This window comes from Lycium ferocissimum, chromosome 3 (genome assembly GCF_029784015.1).
Source record: "Lycium ferocissimum isolate CSIRO_LF1 chromosome 3, AGI_CSIRO_Lferr_CH_V1, whole genome shotgun sequence".
Classification (NCBI taxonomy): Eukaryota; Viridiplantae; Streptophyta; class Magnoliopsida; order Solanales; family Solanaceae; genus Lycium; species Lycium ferocissimum.
The window spans coordinates 662969-682492 of NC_081344.1; the positions used below are offsets into that span (position 1 = coordinate 662969).

General features: G+C 35.3%; 1 non-coding gene across 1 annotated transcript; it reads left to right on the forward strand.

Moving 5' to 3' along the window:
• Nucleotides 1–5781: 5781 nt before the first annotated feature.
• LOC132051340 (small nucleolar RNA U3) lies at nt 5782–5994 on the forward strand. Its single transcript, XR_009413708.1, has one exon. It is a non-coding gene; the product is annotated as a small nucleolar RNA U3 (small nucleolar RNA).
• The last annotated feature ends 13530 nt before the right edge of the window (nt 5995–19524 follow it).

The following is a 19524-nucleotide window of genomic DNA, read 5'->3' on the forward strand; positions in this document are numbered from 1 at the left end:
AAAAATCTGTAATTGGTTAAATTATTACCACTAAGAAATTTAATTTTCAAACTCAAAACTTCTTTTCTTTAATATATTTTGATAATTTCATCTATTTATCCTCTTTTCTTGAATAATGCAGCAAATCCTAGTAAAGGTGAAAGATATTATTTAAGATTATTGTTGTATCATGTCGGCACCATTTTCATTTGAAGACTTACTCACTATTAATGGAAGAACGTATGACACATTCAAGAAAGCTGCAAAAGAAAGAGGATTACAAGAATCAGGTAATAGTACATCTGAATGCTTATGATAGACAGTTCTTTTCCAAATGTCATTAGCTCTTCGAAATTTATTTGCAAATAATTGGTTCATTGTAATCCAATGGACGATAGAAAATTATGAGATACATACTACAATATGTCAGATGACTTTAGAAGGATACAGGGCAGTTCACTAGATACCCAACTACAATGCACGCTGAAAAGCATTATTGATTTCCTAGAGAGCATTGGTAGAATTGCTGAAAAATCTGATTTGCCTAAACTTGATCAGTTATCGAGATAATAATGTTATATCATAATATAGAGAAATTATTGAAGAAAAGGCCATACAAGTACCTCAGGAGGTTTTCAATGTACAATCAAAGCTCCTGAATAAGAGTAAGCTTTCAAGACTATATTGCAAAGAAACGACTCTGGTAGAGCGGATCTTTATTTGTAGATAGCCCTAGAGGAGCTCGGAAAATATCCATATATCCTGCATTACTTGCTAATCTCATATCAAAAGGCATGATAGTGTTAGCAACATCAAAAAGTGGTATAGCAACATCAACAAGTGGTGTAGCGACAACAATTTTACCAAAAGATCGTACGACTCACTCTAGATTCGACATACCTCTTCAAACAATAGAAACAACAACCACAAATATGTCAAAGCAGAGTGGTGGGTGAAAATTGATAAGAAATGCAAATTTGATATTAATTGAGATGAAGCGCCTATGGAAAAGTGACAGACAATCGAAATAGTTGACATGCATTTTAGAGATAACCATTTGGTGGAAAAGTAGTAACTTCTGGAGATGATTTCCATCAAATACCACCAATAGTTCCAAAATCGACGAGAGTGGAGACTATAAACACTAGCTTGGTAAACTCATACTTATGGCCTCAAATAAAAAAGATTCAGCTAACAAGAAATATGAGAGCACGAACAGACCTAACATTCAGGGATTTCTTACTTCGTGCCAAAAATGGAAATGATCATGCAACAAAAGAGGATTTGATCCTTCTTCCGGACCAATTGGGTGGGAAGTCCAATAGTGATGGTAGATAAGGAAATATTTTCAACATTAAATGAAAATGCAAGTTGCGCAAAGTACATGATATAAAAAGCTATCTTAGCTATCAAAAATGAGTACGTTGATAGACTAAATGAGATGTCGATTGGCAAGATCCCCGGTGAAAAGCAAAATGTTTCTCAGTTGCGACTTAGTAGAAGATGATATCAACAATTACTATCAGGAAGAATATTTAAATACTTTAAAACCAAGTGACCTTCCACCTCAAAAGTCCATTGTCAAGTTTCTTGTTTCTTATGTATGTTAGACACAACTATATATGTAATAGACAAAGTTAGAATTGATCTTCCCTGTCATATATGTTGGTTTTGGAAGAAATGTGTTCATCATGCTACTAAGAAATTAGATACGTCAACTGGCTTGTGCAATGGTGCAAGAAAGGTATATATATAGACGTTTTGGTAATAACATTATACATGCAAAATCATGACGAATCAATGTGTTTCCAAGCATCTGTTTATCCCTACAATTCAACTTTCACCTCCAGAAAATGAAGAATATCTTTTTAAAAAAATTCAATTTTTTATAGCACATCTGTGCTTTGCAATGACAATGACTAAACCACAAGGCCAAACAATCCCAAATGTTGGACTATATTTGCCGTAACAAGTTTTCATACATTGACAACTTTCAAGAGGAATATTAGTGTCAATAGTTATGGTCATGACGAAGCAACCAAAGTGTCCAAACAGGAATATACACACACACACACAAAAAAAAAAACATTGTTTATAGAGCAGTCTTAGGTAATGTATGCTCATTGGTCACATTGCATACTACAAAACTATAAGCTCATAACAATATTATCTACCTTAACTAACTTGATTATTTTTACTAGTTCAAATGATGTTCAATCATTTTGAATACAAATATTATGCTAAAGTAATAATTTTGATTTCATGCACTTTAGATGTTTTTGCATTTTTTACTGTTTATATGTAGTTTTTAATAAATTAAACTTAATGTGCCTTCATATTAATAATTGACTGAACCATTACGTGATGTTTTTAACATGCAACGCACGTTCATAGGAACTAGTTAAACAAAAAATCCCAAATTCAAATGAATCAGGTAAGTACATCAGTTTTAATAGTTGGTTTGGACTAGCCCAACGAAAAAGGCAGAGGCCCAGTCCAACTCAATAAGGACGAGATCTTACTCCAATAGCCTCTTGAAAATGGGCAATTCGCAAGAATGTCCCTCATTCAGGGTGGTCTTTAATTGTTGTCCCTCAAATTGCTGGTCTTTAAATTTTGCCCTTCGTGTAGAAACCCTTAGGTTCTGGGTTCTAAACCCGGCTCCGGCATAAAAATAAAAAATAATTTCGCAAGGCGAGGCTTGGGGAAAGTTATGCCGGATCCGGCATAAGCGCCTTAAGGCATGCTAAAGTTATGCCGGATCCGGCATAACTTTTATGCCATAATTTCGCAAAGCAAGGCTTGGGGAAAGTTATGCCGGATCTGGCATAAGCGACTTAAGGCATAACTAAAGTTATGCCGGTTACGCATAAATTTTATGCCTTAAGGCAATTTATAAGACAGACTTTTATGCTTTAAGGCTTAGTTATGCCTTCAGGCAACCTCTGCCGGAGACAGTATAAGTTGTCTTAAGGCATAACTAAAGTTATGCCAGATCCAGCATAGGTTGCCTTATAAGGCAAACTTTTAGTTATGCCTTAAGGCAATATATGCCGGGTCCGACATAACTTTAGTTATGCCTTAAGGCAACTTATGCCGCATAAGGCAGACTTTTCTCAAAGCCTTGCCTTGCGAAATTATTTTTATTCTTATGCCTGAGCAGGGGTTCTAACCCAGAACCTCAGCATTTTCGGCCACCTTTTCAAGCGAAGGGCAAAACTTAAAGACCACCAATTTGAGGGCCAAAATTTAAAGACCACCCCAAAAGAAGGACAATCCGCGCAAAAAAAATGCTTGAAAATTGCAGCATTTTTGTTCTATTAAACAATTTTGATTTTTCTCTTATATATGCGGGTAAAAAACTTCTTTATATTAATAATAATGCTATTTACTGAATGCAACAGATTATTGCTCTTTGTTTAGAATAGTTACATGTGGTTACAAGTTACTTGACTTATTAGGATAAAGAATATCTATATTTTGTCGGTACCTAAAACTTGGAACTCTATAGTCTTTTAGATTTGTTTTTCAAAACACTACTGTATGCGGGTATGAACACCCAAGGGTATTTAAGAATGGCGAGTCTAGAGACTTCGGGTCTCGAAATATAAAGAGAAAGCATGCTTGGGGGACTCCAAGCGTAGGCGAGAAGTTTCTGCGGTCACAAAAATCTCAAACGGATCTAGACAGCTGCCTCCCACTCCCAACAACTCCCATCACATCATATCAGCTGTCATCGAGCAGAGTGCCACTGTGCACAAAGTCCAAGCTACGTCGCTCGATTGAGGTCACCTAGGGCAGTAACATACCAAGGGTTGGTCTATACTAATGAAGCTTAGGAGAGAAGAAAGCATGATCACTCTTTTGTACCCAAGTTCTCATTTCTTGTATTATTATTTGGCTAAGGAATATACTTACTCCCGAGATCATTATTGTGATTTTCCTACTTTCCATTTACACTGTTAACTTAGATAAATATTATTACTTGTATCCCTTATAAGAAAAACAACCAAACCCCGAGCTCGTTCGAGAGAGTCCCCGGGTCGAATATAACTTACTTGTCTTTAAACCTGTAAAAACAAATCTCTAACTTCATTTTTTGGTAGCTAACGATTTTACTTGGAAAACGAATTGGCGCTCGTCGTAGGGGATAGACGGTGCAGAGTTGTCTCGATCTGTAGCTGATTTTCTTGAAACTGGACATTATGAGATCCTGATTTCACGACTAGCGTTCTAGGAAGTGACATTCTCGGGTTGGGATAAGACAAGATGACCTCAAACACCAAAACGCCGAAATTTAAGAAATTTAAGTTTGAACTTCGTCATTTCCAATTTTGAACCCGCTTGAAACTTAAGAAAAAATAAAGATTTATAAAATTATCTCTAAAGCACATATCATAATATTTGGGAGTAGGGGCAAAGTTAGTGTATTGGCTACCAGTTCAAGTAGCTTTAGTTTAATCCTGTTTTTGTATTAAAATCCCATGAATATCTACACATTGTTAACTTAAAACCCACTAGCTTAAAAAAAATTAGAATTCAGAACCCATAACTTTCAATTCCTTTCTCCGCCTATGTAATTCTTAGATTATAAAACTTTCGCTCTTGTGAGCTTGATATATCTTACCATTTGTTTGGCTATAAAAGCTTATCATTAAAGGGAAAATGAGAAATACAAAGTTGATTGTTTTTAAATTTAAAAATATATTACTGTATTCTTTTCTGAACGTATTACAAAAAGTGTGCCGCATAAATTATTTATTAAAATTGTGTGTGATAAATCAAACAGAGAAAGAAGTGGCTTCCGACCCTTAGCTCTTTCACCAATCACGGCCTTTTCCTTTTTCCGTTTGAACACTTTCTTTGAAAAAGACGTGCATGTGTGAATGGAGTTCATGGATTATAGCTTCTTATCTGGACAAAGAAGTTCTAGAAATAGAGAAATTAAGACCATTTTGTCCCATCACTTCTCAATTTCAACAACATCGTGCCTCAATTCCTTTATGATTTTTCTTGTCGTATTGAAGCAACATCCAGAATGATACGCTATATACACATCATCTATGAGTTTTAAGTGACATCATTGGATCTCGAAAGTTAGATTTTCTTAATTTTGATCTTGAATTGGACATATATAGAAGCTTTAAGTTTTTTAAAATAAAATTCATACATTTGAAATTACGTATAAAAAAAAAAATACTATAAATCACAATAATTAACAATCGAAGATATTTAAAAGGCATAAGAAAAAATGTGGTGGAAAAAAAAAACTAGTTTGACTCTCGAAATCCGAAAGGTGCCACATTAATTGGGATGGAGGAATAATATTCATTAGCAGTCAAAATTTTATAGGTCATCCAGACATTTTTACATGTTGTAGCAGATATTTTAAGTCCCATAATTTGACGAGATTTAATTATAAATTAGCAATATATTCTTTGTATGATGTGATTGTGTAATAACATATTTACACGGACGGTGCATAAAATTTAAGTTCTATTAGATACATAGATAATAAAAAGTACTATCACAAGAACTGGATACTTTTTTCACTTTATCCTGAAGGCTAAACTTCCAACTTCCAGACAAATATATTCTTCTTCTTTCAGGAAACCGTTGAGTTGCATGTTTTGCTCAGAAGTGTAGTGAAAGAAAGACTTAATCAAAAGTACATATTGTTTCAATATTATTCGCGCATCTAACACATAGTAAAGGAATATCAAAGGCTGTCCAGTTGTACCACATCGGTGAAACAACACAAAGGAAAAGTCTTTTTAATATTGAGCAGTGGTTGAACCAGTCACGACCTTACTTGAACAGGATCTGTTCTATAGGCTCGTACCACCTTATCCTTGAGTTCTAAGGAGACAGGAAACCAAGTCTAGTGGATGAATCATGGCCATTGGACTAGAGTGTGATTAACAGCTTTCATGGCCTATGGGTCATGGTGCCGTAGATGATCGTTCTTAGCACCTAACTTGGTGCTGGGATGGTCTAATGGCTATTTGATAGACTTGTCAATTTTTTGCCAATTTTTTTTTACTTGCTAGAGTCCTCGGGGAAGATTCACCATTGATGAGTGTTGCCACGGCTATAGAGTGCAATTTATATGGTTACAAGTTCACTATGTGCAACCGACAAAAGGCAACAAATGAACTTTTACCCTTCCAAATAAGACTGTTCTTATTCAGAGTTTAGGATAATAAATAGAAACTTCTGAACTTGAGCACCAATCGGGTTGACATTTAAGTAAGATACACGGATGATCGTTCATGGTGCCGTAGATGATCGTTCTTAGCACCTAACTTGGTGCTGGGATGGTCTAATGGCTATCTGATAGACTCGTCAATTTTTTGCCAATTTTTTTACTTGCTAGAGTCCTCTGGGAAGATTCACCATTGATGAGTGTTGCCACGGCTATAGAGTGCAATTTATATGGTTACAAGTTCATAATGTGCAACCGACAAAAGGCAACAAATGAACTTTTACCCTTCCAAATAAGACTGTTCTTATTCAGAGTTTAGGATAATAAATAGAAACTTCTGAACTTGAGCACCAATCGGGTTGACATTTAAATAAGATACATGGATTTAAAAAATTGCATATGTAATAATGTTATCAACTATCAACCACCTACGGGTCATGGTGCCGTAGATGATCATTCTTAGCACCTAACCTGGTGCTGGGATGGTCTAATGGCTATCTGATAAACTCGTCAATTTTTTGCCAATTTTTTTTACTTGCTAGAGTCCTCTGGGAAGATTCACCATTGATGAGTGTTGCCACGGCTATAGAGTGCAATTTATATGGTTACAAGTTCACAATGTACAACAGACAAAAGGCAACAAATGAACTTTTATCCTTCCAAATAAGACTGTTCTTATTCAGAGTTTAGGATAATAAATAGAAACTTCTGAACTTGAGCACCAATCGGGTTGACATTAAATAAGATACACGGATTTAAAAAATTGCATATGCAATAATGTTATCAACTATCAACCACCTACGGGTCATGGTGCCGTAGATGATCGTTCTTAGCACCTAACCTGGTGTTGGGATGGTCTAATGGCTATCTGATAGACTCGTCCATTTTTTGCCAATTTTTTTTACTTGCTAGAGTCCTCTGGGAAGATTCACCATTGATGAGTGTTGCCACGGCTATAGAGTGCAATTTATATGGTTACAAGTTCACAATGTACAACCGACAAAAGGCAACAAATGAACTTTTATCCTTCCAAATAAGACTGTTCTTATTCAGAGTTTAGGATAATAAATAGAAACTTCTGGACTTGAGCACCAATCGGGTTGACATTTAAACAAGATACACGGATTTAAAAAATTGTATATGCAATAATGTTATCAACTATCAACCACAAATGTTCTAAATCAGAATGCTAAATCCCAGCGCCTAACCTGGTGCTGGGATGGTCTAATGGCTATCTGATAGACTCGTCAATTTTTTTGCCAATTTTTGTACTTGCTAGAGTCCTCTGGGAAGATTCACCATTGATGAGTGTTGCCACGGCTATAGAGTGCAATTTATATGGTTACAAGTTCACAATGTACAACCGACAAAAGGCAACAAATGAACTTTTATCCTTCCAAATAAGACTGTTCTTATTCAGAGTTTAGGATAATAAATAGAAACTTCTGAACTTGAGCACCAATCGGGTTGACATTTAAATAAGATACACGGATTTAAAAAATTGCATATGTAATAATGTTTTCAACTATCAACCACAAATGTTCTGAATCAGAATGTTAAAAAGAAGGATTAGCGGTTAATTGAGATTTCGTTTGACTAATTTCGAACAAGTGTAAATGAAAGGAGGCATTACAGGCCAACTACCAGAAAAGCAAAGCTTCATAGACTCGGGCAAGTCGCTTATAGAATGTTGATTAGTATTTTCCACTTAATAAGTAGAGGGGAGAGGAAAGTGAGGCTTAGCAAGTTTTATAAGGCCGATCATTCCATAAGTCGCTGGCAAAGAAAACTCAAAGAATTTCCGTTCATTCATTATTAAGTCAAGGTCTCAGGTCTCCGATTTAGCCCGTGCTTTTTTAGAAGAATCCTGTACCCATGACATACGGCTTGGAAGTTCCCTTTCCGCTCCATTGAGAAAAGAGGTCAAATGCAACGCTCTTTGCCAGTTTAGCTCCTCAGGGCGTATAGCTCACATCCAAATATTTGATTGGTGAACAGTGCAACTACCTTTATGGGTGTAAGCTATACTCCGTGAGGAGATAAACGGGCAAATGGCGTTGCATTTGACCTCTTTTTTCAATGGAGTTAAAAACTAAAGGTGGGTTGGAGCTTATTCATTGCAATTTTAAGTGTTAAACGTTACATCAAAAACTGGAAACATATATCAATCTCTATCTAAAATGGTAAACTTCCAACTTTAAAAAATATATTTTGTTTTTGCAGGCATTTATCAAACTACTAGGCTGCATTTAACACCAGCTTTCTTCCATTTTCACCCTTGAGCATGTCCCAATTAATCTTCTAATCTTCAATAATCAAGTGGAAAAAAAAAACGTTATTGCAAGACTAAGAGTTAATTTATTGCACCCCTTCAAAAGCATTGATTTGCAAAAGAAAGAAAAAGGAGCACGAAAAAATTTACAGAGGTGCTAGCTAACCAAGGTAAACACAGCCGAGATTATAGTTTCAAGTTAATGATTGTAATTTCTACATTGTTTTGTGTCTTTATCCCACATCGGTGAAACAACACAATAGAAAAGTCTCTTTAAGGTTGAGCAATGAGATTACATTCCACGACCTTCCTTGAACAGATCCGTTGTTGGGATGGTCTAATGGCGCTCTGACAGACTCCTCAGACTATTTTTGCCGTATTTTTTACTTCTTCTTCGTTGTTGGTTGGTCTAATGGCTTTCAGTGAAGATAAAGCCCTTAGAGCTATAATATTCACCATTTGAAACAGCTCAAAATAATGGTTAGCACCATCAAGGAAACAATGAACGATATTTTCATTTATTGTTGATTATCTATAATTTATTAGTCAACCATATGATTATTAGTCATTTTTTCTTGCATGTTAGCCATCCAAACGAAAGCTTAATAGGTACATATTTTACCTCTCTAGAATAAAAAGTTTTGGACATGAAACTTTCCCTGTCCCTTTTCGTCTGGAGTACTTGCGTAGTAGGTGCACCACCAGAATCGGGTTTGAAGCTCTCATCTTACCATCAAGTCGAGGTTGATGTTATTAGAGTTTGTTTGAAGCTAACAAATTAAAAGCTCCTACCAAGAAGATTTATAAGGGAGAAGACGCACACTTTAACTTTGCGAACATCTTTTTGCGCGCCTCATCTATCTTGAACGAATAATGTGAGGAGGAAAGGCACAGTTTTATCACTAAACTATTCAGAATAATTAGGTTGAATATGGTAGTAAACATGTGAAATGCAAAAATCAGCTCCCTTTTTTAGATAAATAAGCCATTCGTAATCATCAAAAAATTTAATTTATTCATCGATTCTAATTAAACAAAAAATCCCAAATTCAAATGAATCAGGTAAGTACATCAGTTTTAATAGTTGGTTTGGACTAGCCCAATGAAAAAGGCAGAGGCCCAGCCCAACTCAACTAGGACGAGATCTTACTCCAATAGCCTCTTGAAAATTGCAGCATTTTGGTTCTCTATTAAACAATTTTTATTTTTCTCTTATATATACGTGTAAAAAACTTCTATATATTAATGCAATTTACTGAATGCAACAGACTATTGCTCTTTGTTTAGAAGAGTTAAATGTGGTTACAAGTTACTTAACTCATTAGGATAAAGAATCTATATTTTATTTTGTCGGTACCTAAAACTTGGAACTCTATAGTCTTTTATATTTGTTTTACAAAACACTACACTTCTTTGGGCGTGAAGTGATCATAAAGAAAATGAAGATACTATATGAAACTAGTAACATGCCATGCATGTATCTATTTTATGTCATATGGTGAGTCAAAGTATTGCCTTTTCTTACAATTTCCTTTTACGATACTAGTTATAGATAGTGATTGATCAAATACAATTTATACAATCAGTATCAAATTCTATGGGTCAGCATTGTACAGTGTTCACCAAATAGTTTAATTAATAAAGAAGTAAGCAAAACAAAAAAGATCGGCAATTGGTGCAATATCGTTCATTTTCCACCTTGAATAGGTATTTGGCCCCATTTATGCTTGACTCAAATATTAGATGTCAACGGGTGATATAATCATCACCGATTTATACAATATTTGCACTTATGATTTTTTTTTTTTTATCACAAACTTAGTACCAATTTACTCGTTTAGTCATCTCTACTTATGCAATATTTAGGGGCTTTTCCTCCTTCTTAACACGTAATTAACAAAAAGAGTATGATCATGTTAGCATCGAGAAAATGTCACGATCCAAATCCATTGCATGTAGTTACCCGCTTTCAACCTCCACTATCAACGAGCTCATAGGTGTGCGTACCATGTGAACTTGTGTTATGCCTTATAAAATTTTTCATTTTTTTTCTCTCCCATTCCGATGTGGATTCTCACCTAAGGTATCATGTTCATCCCTTAGCTTCTTCAGAAAATTTCCAACCTAAATCTGTGAACCTTCCCCTCTCTCAACCCACCCTCCTTCATGGGCGTCAAATACACCCACACTTAAGGACTCATTGTCCTCCCGAAGTTTGCCCCGCCACCAAAATGAGGAAGCATGCCTCATAGATTTGTCCCTCGGGCTAACACCATATTGAGCCTAGAGACACGGTGTACCATGTGTGAACTTGTATTATGTCTTATAAAGCTTCACTTTCCTCTCCCATTCGGATGTGTCGTTCGCCTAAGATATCATGCGTAACCCTTCTTCAAAAGCTTGACAATTCTTTTCTGTGAACTGCTCTCGTATGCGGGCACTCCATCATAGGCGTCACAGAAAATCACTATAGTTTGAACTTGTAACACTATGAATTAAATTATATTATGGATTTTAGATTATTGTTAACTGATCTATGTGTTGATTTAGTCAGAATTGCTAATAAAGTAATTAATCCAATTCAACTAATAATTCTGGTGGGCCAACATTTTTAGCCCCACGTCATGGGACTAGTTTATAGCAAGCCCAAGTCAAATAGGGCTGGCGGCCAATGGATCTAAAACACCAACCCTAAGGCCCACACAAACCACTCTTTCTCTGTCTCTTTTCTCTATTTATTTATTACTCCTATTATTTTTTTCTTTTTCATTTTTCTTTTTTTTTTTTTCTTTCTGTTAATATCTGTATTTTAAAGCTTTAAAGCAACGTGATATTATTCTGTGGAACGCCGAGCTGTGTTCAATTGAATAAGTTACAGCTTGTATTAAAAGAAAAGTAACATGTTGTGTTGGCAATTAATTAAAGTTGTAAGTTACAAATACATAATTAATATAATTATAGTATGAGTTTCAAAATTGTACATTTCTAATAGTTTTAATTCTTAATTTTAAATATTAAGATAATATTTGTATGTTTTATGCGTTTCTATATCATTTGAAAGAACCGAATAATAAAATTAGTAGACTGCCATTTAAAAAGCTATTCGTTAAAATTGAAATATACTGTAAACTGCATAAAAGATCGAGTAAGACAAGGATTATTCCTTCTCTTATTGCCACTTATGAAAACCAATTATTTGTTAGAACCTCAAATTACACCCTTTCTTTTATTCTCATGTTTGATAAGGGAAATTGCTATGAAGCTTCTTTTTGTACATACTAACTATAGGGTTTTTTCCTTAAAACAATTTCATTCTTGTAATCGTGAATATTGCATACGCATTGCAGCCATAAATTTGTCGGGAATCATATTTTATGTAGTTTTCAGTTCCATTCTTTGGGACAATAAAATGGATATATGAAAATGGAAGAACATAAAGTTTTACCATTTGAATAAAAGAAAATGATCCTACACAAATTTCTTGAGTGCAATTTTTTCACTTTTTTTATTTTGTGTATAAAAATAAAAATTTCTTATAAATAGACGTACTAAAAACGTATTTATAAATTAAAGAACCTACAAAACTAATTGACCCGGAAAAAATTGATTATAATACCGACATGAGATTTCTAATAGTCTAATAAAAGACTATCACAGCTTTGATGCTATATGGCACGTTTCAATTGTTTAAAATCAATTTGGCAACAACTTTTCATTTATCAAATTTTTATGTCATTATATAGTGCGTTTCAATTGTCGAAATTGTCAAGTAAATGACCTTCCATTATTTGATTTATCAAATTTTGATGTCTTTATGGTATATTTTCACTTGTAGATAATATTTGAGATTAATCAAACGGCATCCTTCCATTATTCGATTCATCAAATTTTGATAATTTTACTATATTTGTCAAATGTTGAAAATAATCAAGCAACAAACTTTCATGCTCTGATTCATCAACCAAATTTTGATACCTTTATTCTGTGTTTCAATTTATGAAAATTAATCAAGTAACAACGTTCCCATCCTTGGTGTAGTACCATTATATGCTGATTTGAAAAATACCAAAGAGACAAATTACTATTCCTCCTATTCTTAGAGTAGAGATTGTAAACAAAAAAAATGGACAAGTAAAAAAAAAAAAATACTACTAATAATTTTGAATGCCCAATAAACATAAGAAGAGATCCATTTTAATTTCTTGCTTTAAACCAAATAATGGACTATTAAACTTATAATTTAGTGATATCGATGATAACTCAAGTTTTGTGCACCAATAATGTTATATTTTTGGTTTCGACCACGGATGGTATTCAAATTAACTTATGCGCATTTAACTGTTTAATCAGATACTGACTATTTTATTTGAGATATCTTTTATCGAATATTTGCTACCTTCCATCAGGACAAATATCAAATAACTTCGTTCTCCAAAACTTAAACTATTACATATAAATTGTTTGTTTCATCAGATTAAGTTAATCTACAACAACATATACTTCATCATCAGCGTTCCTAAATAATTTTACCTAACAAAGATATTAACAACCGACTAGTGTAAGTTAAAATACATTAGCAATGTAAAAGTTCTATAATAAATTTTCTTTTTCTTTCCCATTCTTTAAAGGAAATTTCATCAGACCATGGCTACCTTCTCCCAGATATCTTTTATCGGATACTCGCTGTCTTCCGTCACGACAGACATAAATAACTCAGTTCATCAAAACGTAAACTTTTAAGTATAAATTTTCTATTTCATCATATTAATTTAATCTACAACAACACATACGTCATCAACGTTCCTAACAAATTTAATATTGACAAGACAGCCCAGTGCACTAAGCTCTCGCTATGCGCGGGATCCTGAAAGGATCGGAACACAAGAATCTATTGTACGCTCGCAGTCTTACCCAGCATTTCTTCAAGAGGCTATTTTCACGGCTCGAATTCGTAATCTCCTTGATCACATGGCAGCAACCTTCCCATTCAACAAATTTAATATTATTACCTTTTCTCAAAAGAGAAAAGACATCATTTAACCCCTGAACTTGGCATGAAAACTCAGTTTGGAAACTAAACTTAACTTCTATTTATTTACCCCCCTTAACAACTTACGATTTAATTATCTTCCCCTCTAGTGGCCCGGGACACAGGCGCGTGTTTACACCCCCTCACCCGCGCGTTAATTAATTTTTGTTAACGTTTTTTTTTTTTTTAATACAAATCGACTGGGGAACGATTATAATACCGTTCCCCCTTTTAATCCCAAACCGACCCACCACCCTTTAGAACCCTAAGTTCAACTTCATCTTCATCTTCATCACCTTCAATCACCCATTTTTTTTTTTCCCCATTCATGAATTTCCTCTTGCGTCACACCATTGCTCCTTCATATATGTATTCTTCCTCCACGAAATTTCTCCATCAAATTTCTCCTCCAAATTTTCGTCCATAATCGCTCCCGTGTTGTAATTCGAAAATTTTGTGGGTTCATAAATGTCTCAAGGTAGGCCGGTTCATCTCACGTAAAATGTAATTGGCACCATTGCAAAATACCTCACTTCATCGACTCCTAGTAATCCCGGACGGAAATTCTACAAATGTCCGAGGCCTAAGGGCAATTCTTGTGATTTTGAGAATGGGAAGATGAATTATTTCCGAGATGCGGTGGAATAATGTTCAAAGTTTGACGTCGTCGTTAGATGCGGTCAAGATCGAAAGGGACAAATTGCAAGAAGAATTAATTGCCCGTCGAGGCTAGACATGTAATTGAAGTTAACAAAATGAAGGAGGAATTAATTGGCTTGAAGAGTAAAATGTGAATTTGACTTGAAAAAAGTTCTAAACTTGGAGGAGAAACTTGCAAATACAAGGATGTTGCTTTTGATTTCGTGGGGAATATTTATTGGCTTTTTAGCGGCTTCGTTAATCAACCGAATTTATGTTGTTGTATGTTGTAATCGCGTAGTAGGTAATGTAAGAACTTTATGGTCTTGTTGTAATGTAAATGTCATGGAAGAACTTTATGCTCTTGTTGAAGAATTTTGTTGTTATGGAAAATATTACCTTGAAAATGATAGCATAAGTCGAGAAATTTTATAAATTACTTTAAATAGAGAATCTCGGAAACCTAATCTATCATTACTATCTCCGATCCTCCTTTACATGAACAAAAAACACTATGCGGTTCTCATCTAAACATGCCTTAAAACACAACACATCTCCTATCCCTAATCCGAAGATCAATAAGGCTTTCCAACCTTGAGCGAGGCGCGTGTATACGCCAACCTTGTATTTCATATTATACTCATGATCGTCGTAATGAACAACAAATGTCACTTTGTCGGTGTTTGGAAGAAATTCCAGTATGTCAGTTGGAAGGATCTGTAAAAAAAAAAAAAAAAACATGTTATTACCAAAAGAGGTAAAAGAACAATTGAAAATATATAATACGACAAGACTTACGAAATCGTCTTTTTCGACGTACGATTTCGTCAATTCTTTGTCAAAACATGCGGCCATTTCCATTTCATCCATCTTAGATGAAGGCCGCTTTAATGTCACTATACGTGTTAAGAGTTATTTGAGTTGAGTGAAAGTGAAATGGAAAGAAGGCCTATTTATAGTTGAGTTGAGTTATAGTGTTAGTGTGATCAAGTACTTAATGATGTCTCGGATTCATTGGTTTTGACCATCACTCCCAAGTACCAACTACCATCATTTACTAACTCGATTCAATGTGTTTGATCCCTAAATCGTATAATGCATTTACTTGCATCCATTCAATGCGTTTTGACCGCTCAAATGTGTACACCGCTTCAACGTACATTTCTTTGAAAATGTGTAAACATCTTTCAAATCGTATAATGCATTTAGTGTTATACACAAAATTTATAGCATACCAAGGCGCCTTCTATGCATTTAATGTCATGCACAACACCAGAAAACCAGGAAATGCCACAAAACCAGAAATATACATAGAAATTGCATCACAAATGCTTAATATTGCAAGAAACAAACGAATGTCAATACGGGCAAAATCAAGTAACATACCGCTAATATTCCAACAATAGAATGTCACTACGGGGCAAAATTGCAATCACAAACAAAATTGATAAAGCCTAAGTGCATATTTGTTTGACAAATGTACATCATCTACCATAATTGTTTCACAAAAACAACATTAAAATGCATCAACACGTATAACAAATATCAAGTCCAAAGACATAAAATAGTCAACGCCTTCCATTTCATTTCTCGAAGCGTGATGAACTCGTTTGACTTAAAGAGTTCAACTCAAGACTTTGGCCCTTGTTCTCATTCTCTTTTGTCCACTCATTTGTCAAGACCTTGTTGTGTCATAGCCGGACTACTTTTCCATTTTAGTCCTCCTGGTCTTGGTTTGTGTTGTCCAAGACTACCAAAGGACTACCGCCGAATTCATAGGCATGGTTGGAGTCCGATTTTCCATTCCAGTCGCATTAGCAAAATAGATATCCATTAGGCTAAATAGATCTCCATTAGGCTAGATTGTTTACGGAAATGGTTAATGAGGTTGCAAACTTACATTGACAATTTTGAAACCACTTTGGGTCCGTACTCCCATTCCCACAACTCTTGGCCTCTTAAAGGGTGCCCTCTTCCAAAGAATCGATGCACTTGCATCGAAGCCTAAGTCACATTTAAGGTGTCAAACACTTAGAATTGTAAAATTAATTAAGTGGTAATTTAACAAGCTAAGTAATACCTCAGATGTGATTTAATCGTCCCTGCCTTCCAGATTGAAATGCCGCAAAGAAGACCCATGGCCTAATTCATATTTAAGTAGTTAGAGTCAATGTAAGATCGTAATATTTAATCAAGTAGTAAATAACAAGAGAGTTTTTACCTGTTGGTAGAACCTCTGGGTCTTCCCTTCCTCTACTTGGTCGGGAATTACTGCACCGTAGAAGAACCAACACTTGACCTTGTTGAACTAGTACTTGTCCCTCTCTCCCTCGCTTCTTCCTCCGCCTCGCAGTTGTGGATTCATAGGACAACCCTTCTTATTGTGACCCTTTGCATGGCACAAGCCGCAGTCATCTCAACACCTCTTTTTACAACTTCCTTGTCTTGTTTTCTCTCTCTCCTTTCTTCTACACTTCTGGCCTACCCGGCGCCTTTTTAATCTCGGGTGGGAGGACGAGGGATTGGGTTGTCTTTGGCCACATTGCCATATTAGTAACAAAGTTGAATGAATGAGTTGTATGTTTTTGAGGTAAGTGTCCTTAGTGTACCAATGTGCAACATAGTCAATAGGTTCCAATTTTCCGAAATGAAGTGGAACTATGGCATGACAAAACAGGAATACCTTTCAAAGATCCAAGATCTACAAGTCAGCAAGTATTGTCTGTCGCATTTACTATGAATTTATTACCCCAAATGGCCTTGACCTCAAGCCATATTCACCATTCCATTCAAGAGTACACTTCATCGACTTTGATGTGTTCTCTTGCAATACCTTCAAAGCCATTGACCGATGTTTGTTATCCAAGTCTCGAAAAACTCTCTTAGTTGTCCTACCCTTCTCATCATTTTGACTCTAATTTCCTCAAGCATCGTGATAATGGTCTTGTGCCTTGCCCCAAAATCCGGAATTAAAACTCTCGGCCATGTTGTTGTCAACACTATCACAACAAATGGTACCGAGGTATTTAAAGTAGACCTTGGACCACCTATCTATGTTGTAATACAACAAATCTCCATTTATTCCATCACCTAACTCTCCATATGATCCAAATTTTTTTTGCAACTCCCGCTCATACGTGGACTTAGCACATCTCCGTAAGGCTTAATCTCTATGCCTTTCCATTTTTTGGAAAAATTGGCAAGCACATGTCTTGCACACATTCTTTGTTCTCCGTTTGGCACAGATCCTTAATGGCTATATCCAGACCCTACAATAACATGTAAAAAAATATTAGGTGACAGAGAGCAAGATAAGTTAAAGAGAATGAAAAAAATTCGTAAATCAATAACCAAGAATACATTACCTTTTGCATATCCAAAGAGTCAAATCGGTCCCATCTCCAAGCTCAAGATCATGCCTTAAAATGTTGACAAACCATCTCCAAGTAAAAGTATTCTCAACTTCAACAACGCCCAAGCCAAAGGGTAGCATCCGTTGTTCCCATCCTTACAAATGCCCACAAGCAATTGCCCTTTACTAACACCTTTTAAAAAACACCCATCCAACCCAATTGCTCTCCTACAACCAGCCTTGAATGCCTTCTTCATGGCATCAAAACATATATAAAAGGACTGAAACCTTTTGATTCCACCTTCAAAAGTTTCTTCACTCACCTAACCGCACATGTGCTACCTGGATTAGTCCTTAAAAGCTCATCCCTATAATTCAAAATTCTTTTGAACTCCTCTACATTGTCACCCATGATTTGTTGCAAAACAATGCTTCGCTTTCCTTGCCACAAATTCTACCAATATACACCTCCAATTCCTTTCTTACCAAATTTTGAAGCTCAAAAATTCTAATGCCAGTTCGAAATAATTCTATCCTTGTACCTTTAAAATATACAAAGAATTTACCAACTTGTTCTTTGTTGTGCCATTGCACTTGTGAACGAGATTATAATTCTTCACAACAAAATCATTTGTTCTAGAATCGTAATCGGCAAACAATAACCATGGACGTAATGCCAAAGGCAGCACTTTTACCCTCACCCTAGTTGGTTCATTGACATATTTATCCAACTCTACATGTTCTTGAACCGCATACCTAGTAAGTGCTTTTCCTAAAATCGCTTAGCACTTTCAAATGCAAGACCGGAGCCCCAAACTATTTCTTTACACTCGGATAAAAAATAACCCTATTTCTAATTCTTTTTGGTCTCCTTGACTTTTTTGTAGGCTTTTCAACCACACCTTCGTCATCAGTCTCTATTTCAAAGCTAACAGGTTCATCTGAGTCATAAAATGGCTCATCCCCACCCAATTTTCCTTCAAAAGTACTCTTACTCCTAGATAAATATTCATCATGTCCCATATCTACACCCTTTGGCCCTAAATCTATCCCTTCAGATCTCTTAGCCTTATCTTTCTTCTTTTTTGATTTTAGAGCCACCCTATCTTTCCTTAGATTCCTATCCTCCTCATGAACATCACTATCAAATTCTTCTTCTTCACCTTCCTCTACCACTACATTGTCGTACTCCTCGCATTCACTCTCACTTTCTAAGTCGGAATCATCATCATCATCACCATGGAAGTAAGAGTAGTAGCAAAAGCAGATGTTAAGGCCCACCCAAGGGTTCATCAAGACCAGTTGCGACCTCTTCAAACCCTAAGCCTTCACTACCCCCCAAATGTTTGACTATCCTCACCTGCCCCTACCTTTTCATTTATATCTTCATATGTGGGGTTATCAAAAGTAGTAAAAGATTCTCCACCCACAGGGGTAATAAAAAAAGAAGAGCGAGGGGACACAATAGGTTCCTCAACAAGATGAGTCAGAAAAATTACAACAATATCTCCGTTTTTTAATTGAGGTGCAATACCAATAATGTCCCTATCACTTTTAACTTCTACTACAAATCGACATTTAGGTGGTCTAATATATACACAACAAGATGAAACATTATAACCGATTTCTTTAACATAGTAAACAAGCTCAAAATAAGAGAATTTATCAAGATCAACATCAAAATAATCACACTACCTCCAACATACTTAATACGAGGGGTTTTTTCTAAATTACCTCCGTGGTTAAACCTCGAGTCACAAACACATCGTCCATTTTCTTCACAAAACCTAAAATTGAAAACAAATGAAAAATTACAAGATTCAGTTACCATTTACACCAAGAAAAAAAAAAAAAAAAAAAGAAAACGAAGTTAAAGATTAATTTTTTGCAACTGAAATCGAAATCTAGACAAACCCTAACGAGAACAACAAGAATCGTGTACCTTTGTGGCTAACTAATCTTCAATATCACTCAGAAACGACAAGATTTACCTATATTTTCGGATTTTAACTTTGCAATGATCGGTTTGTGGAGGTTTGGTTGTGTAG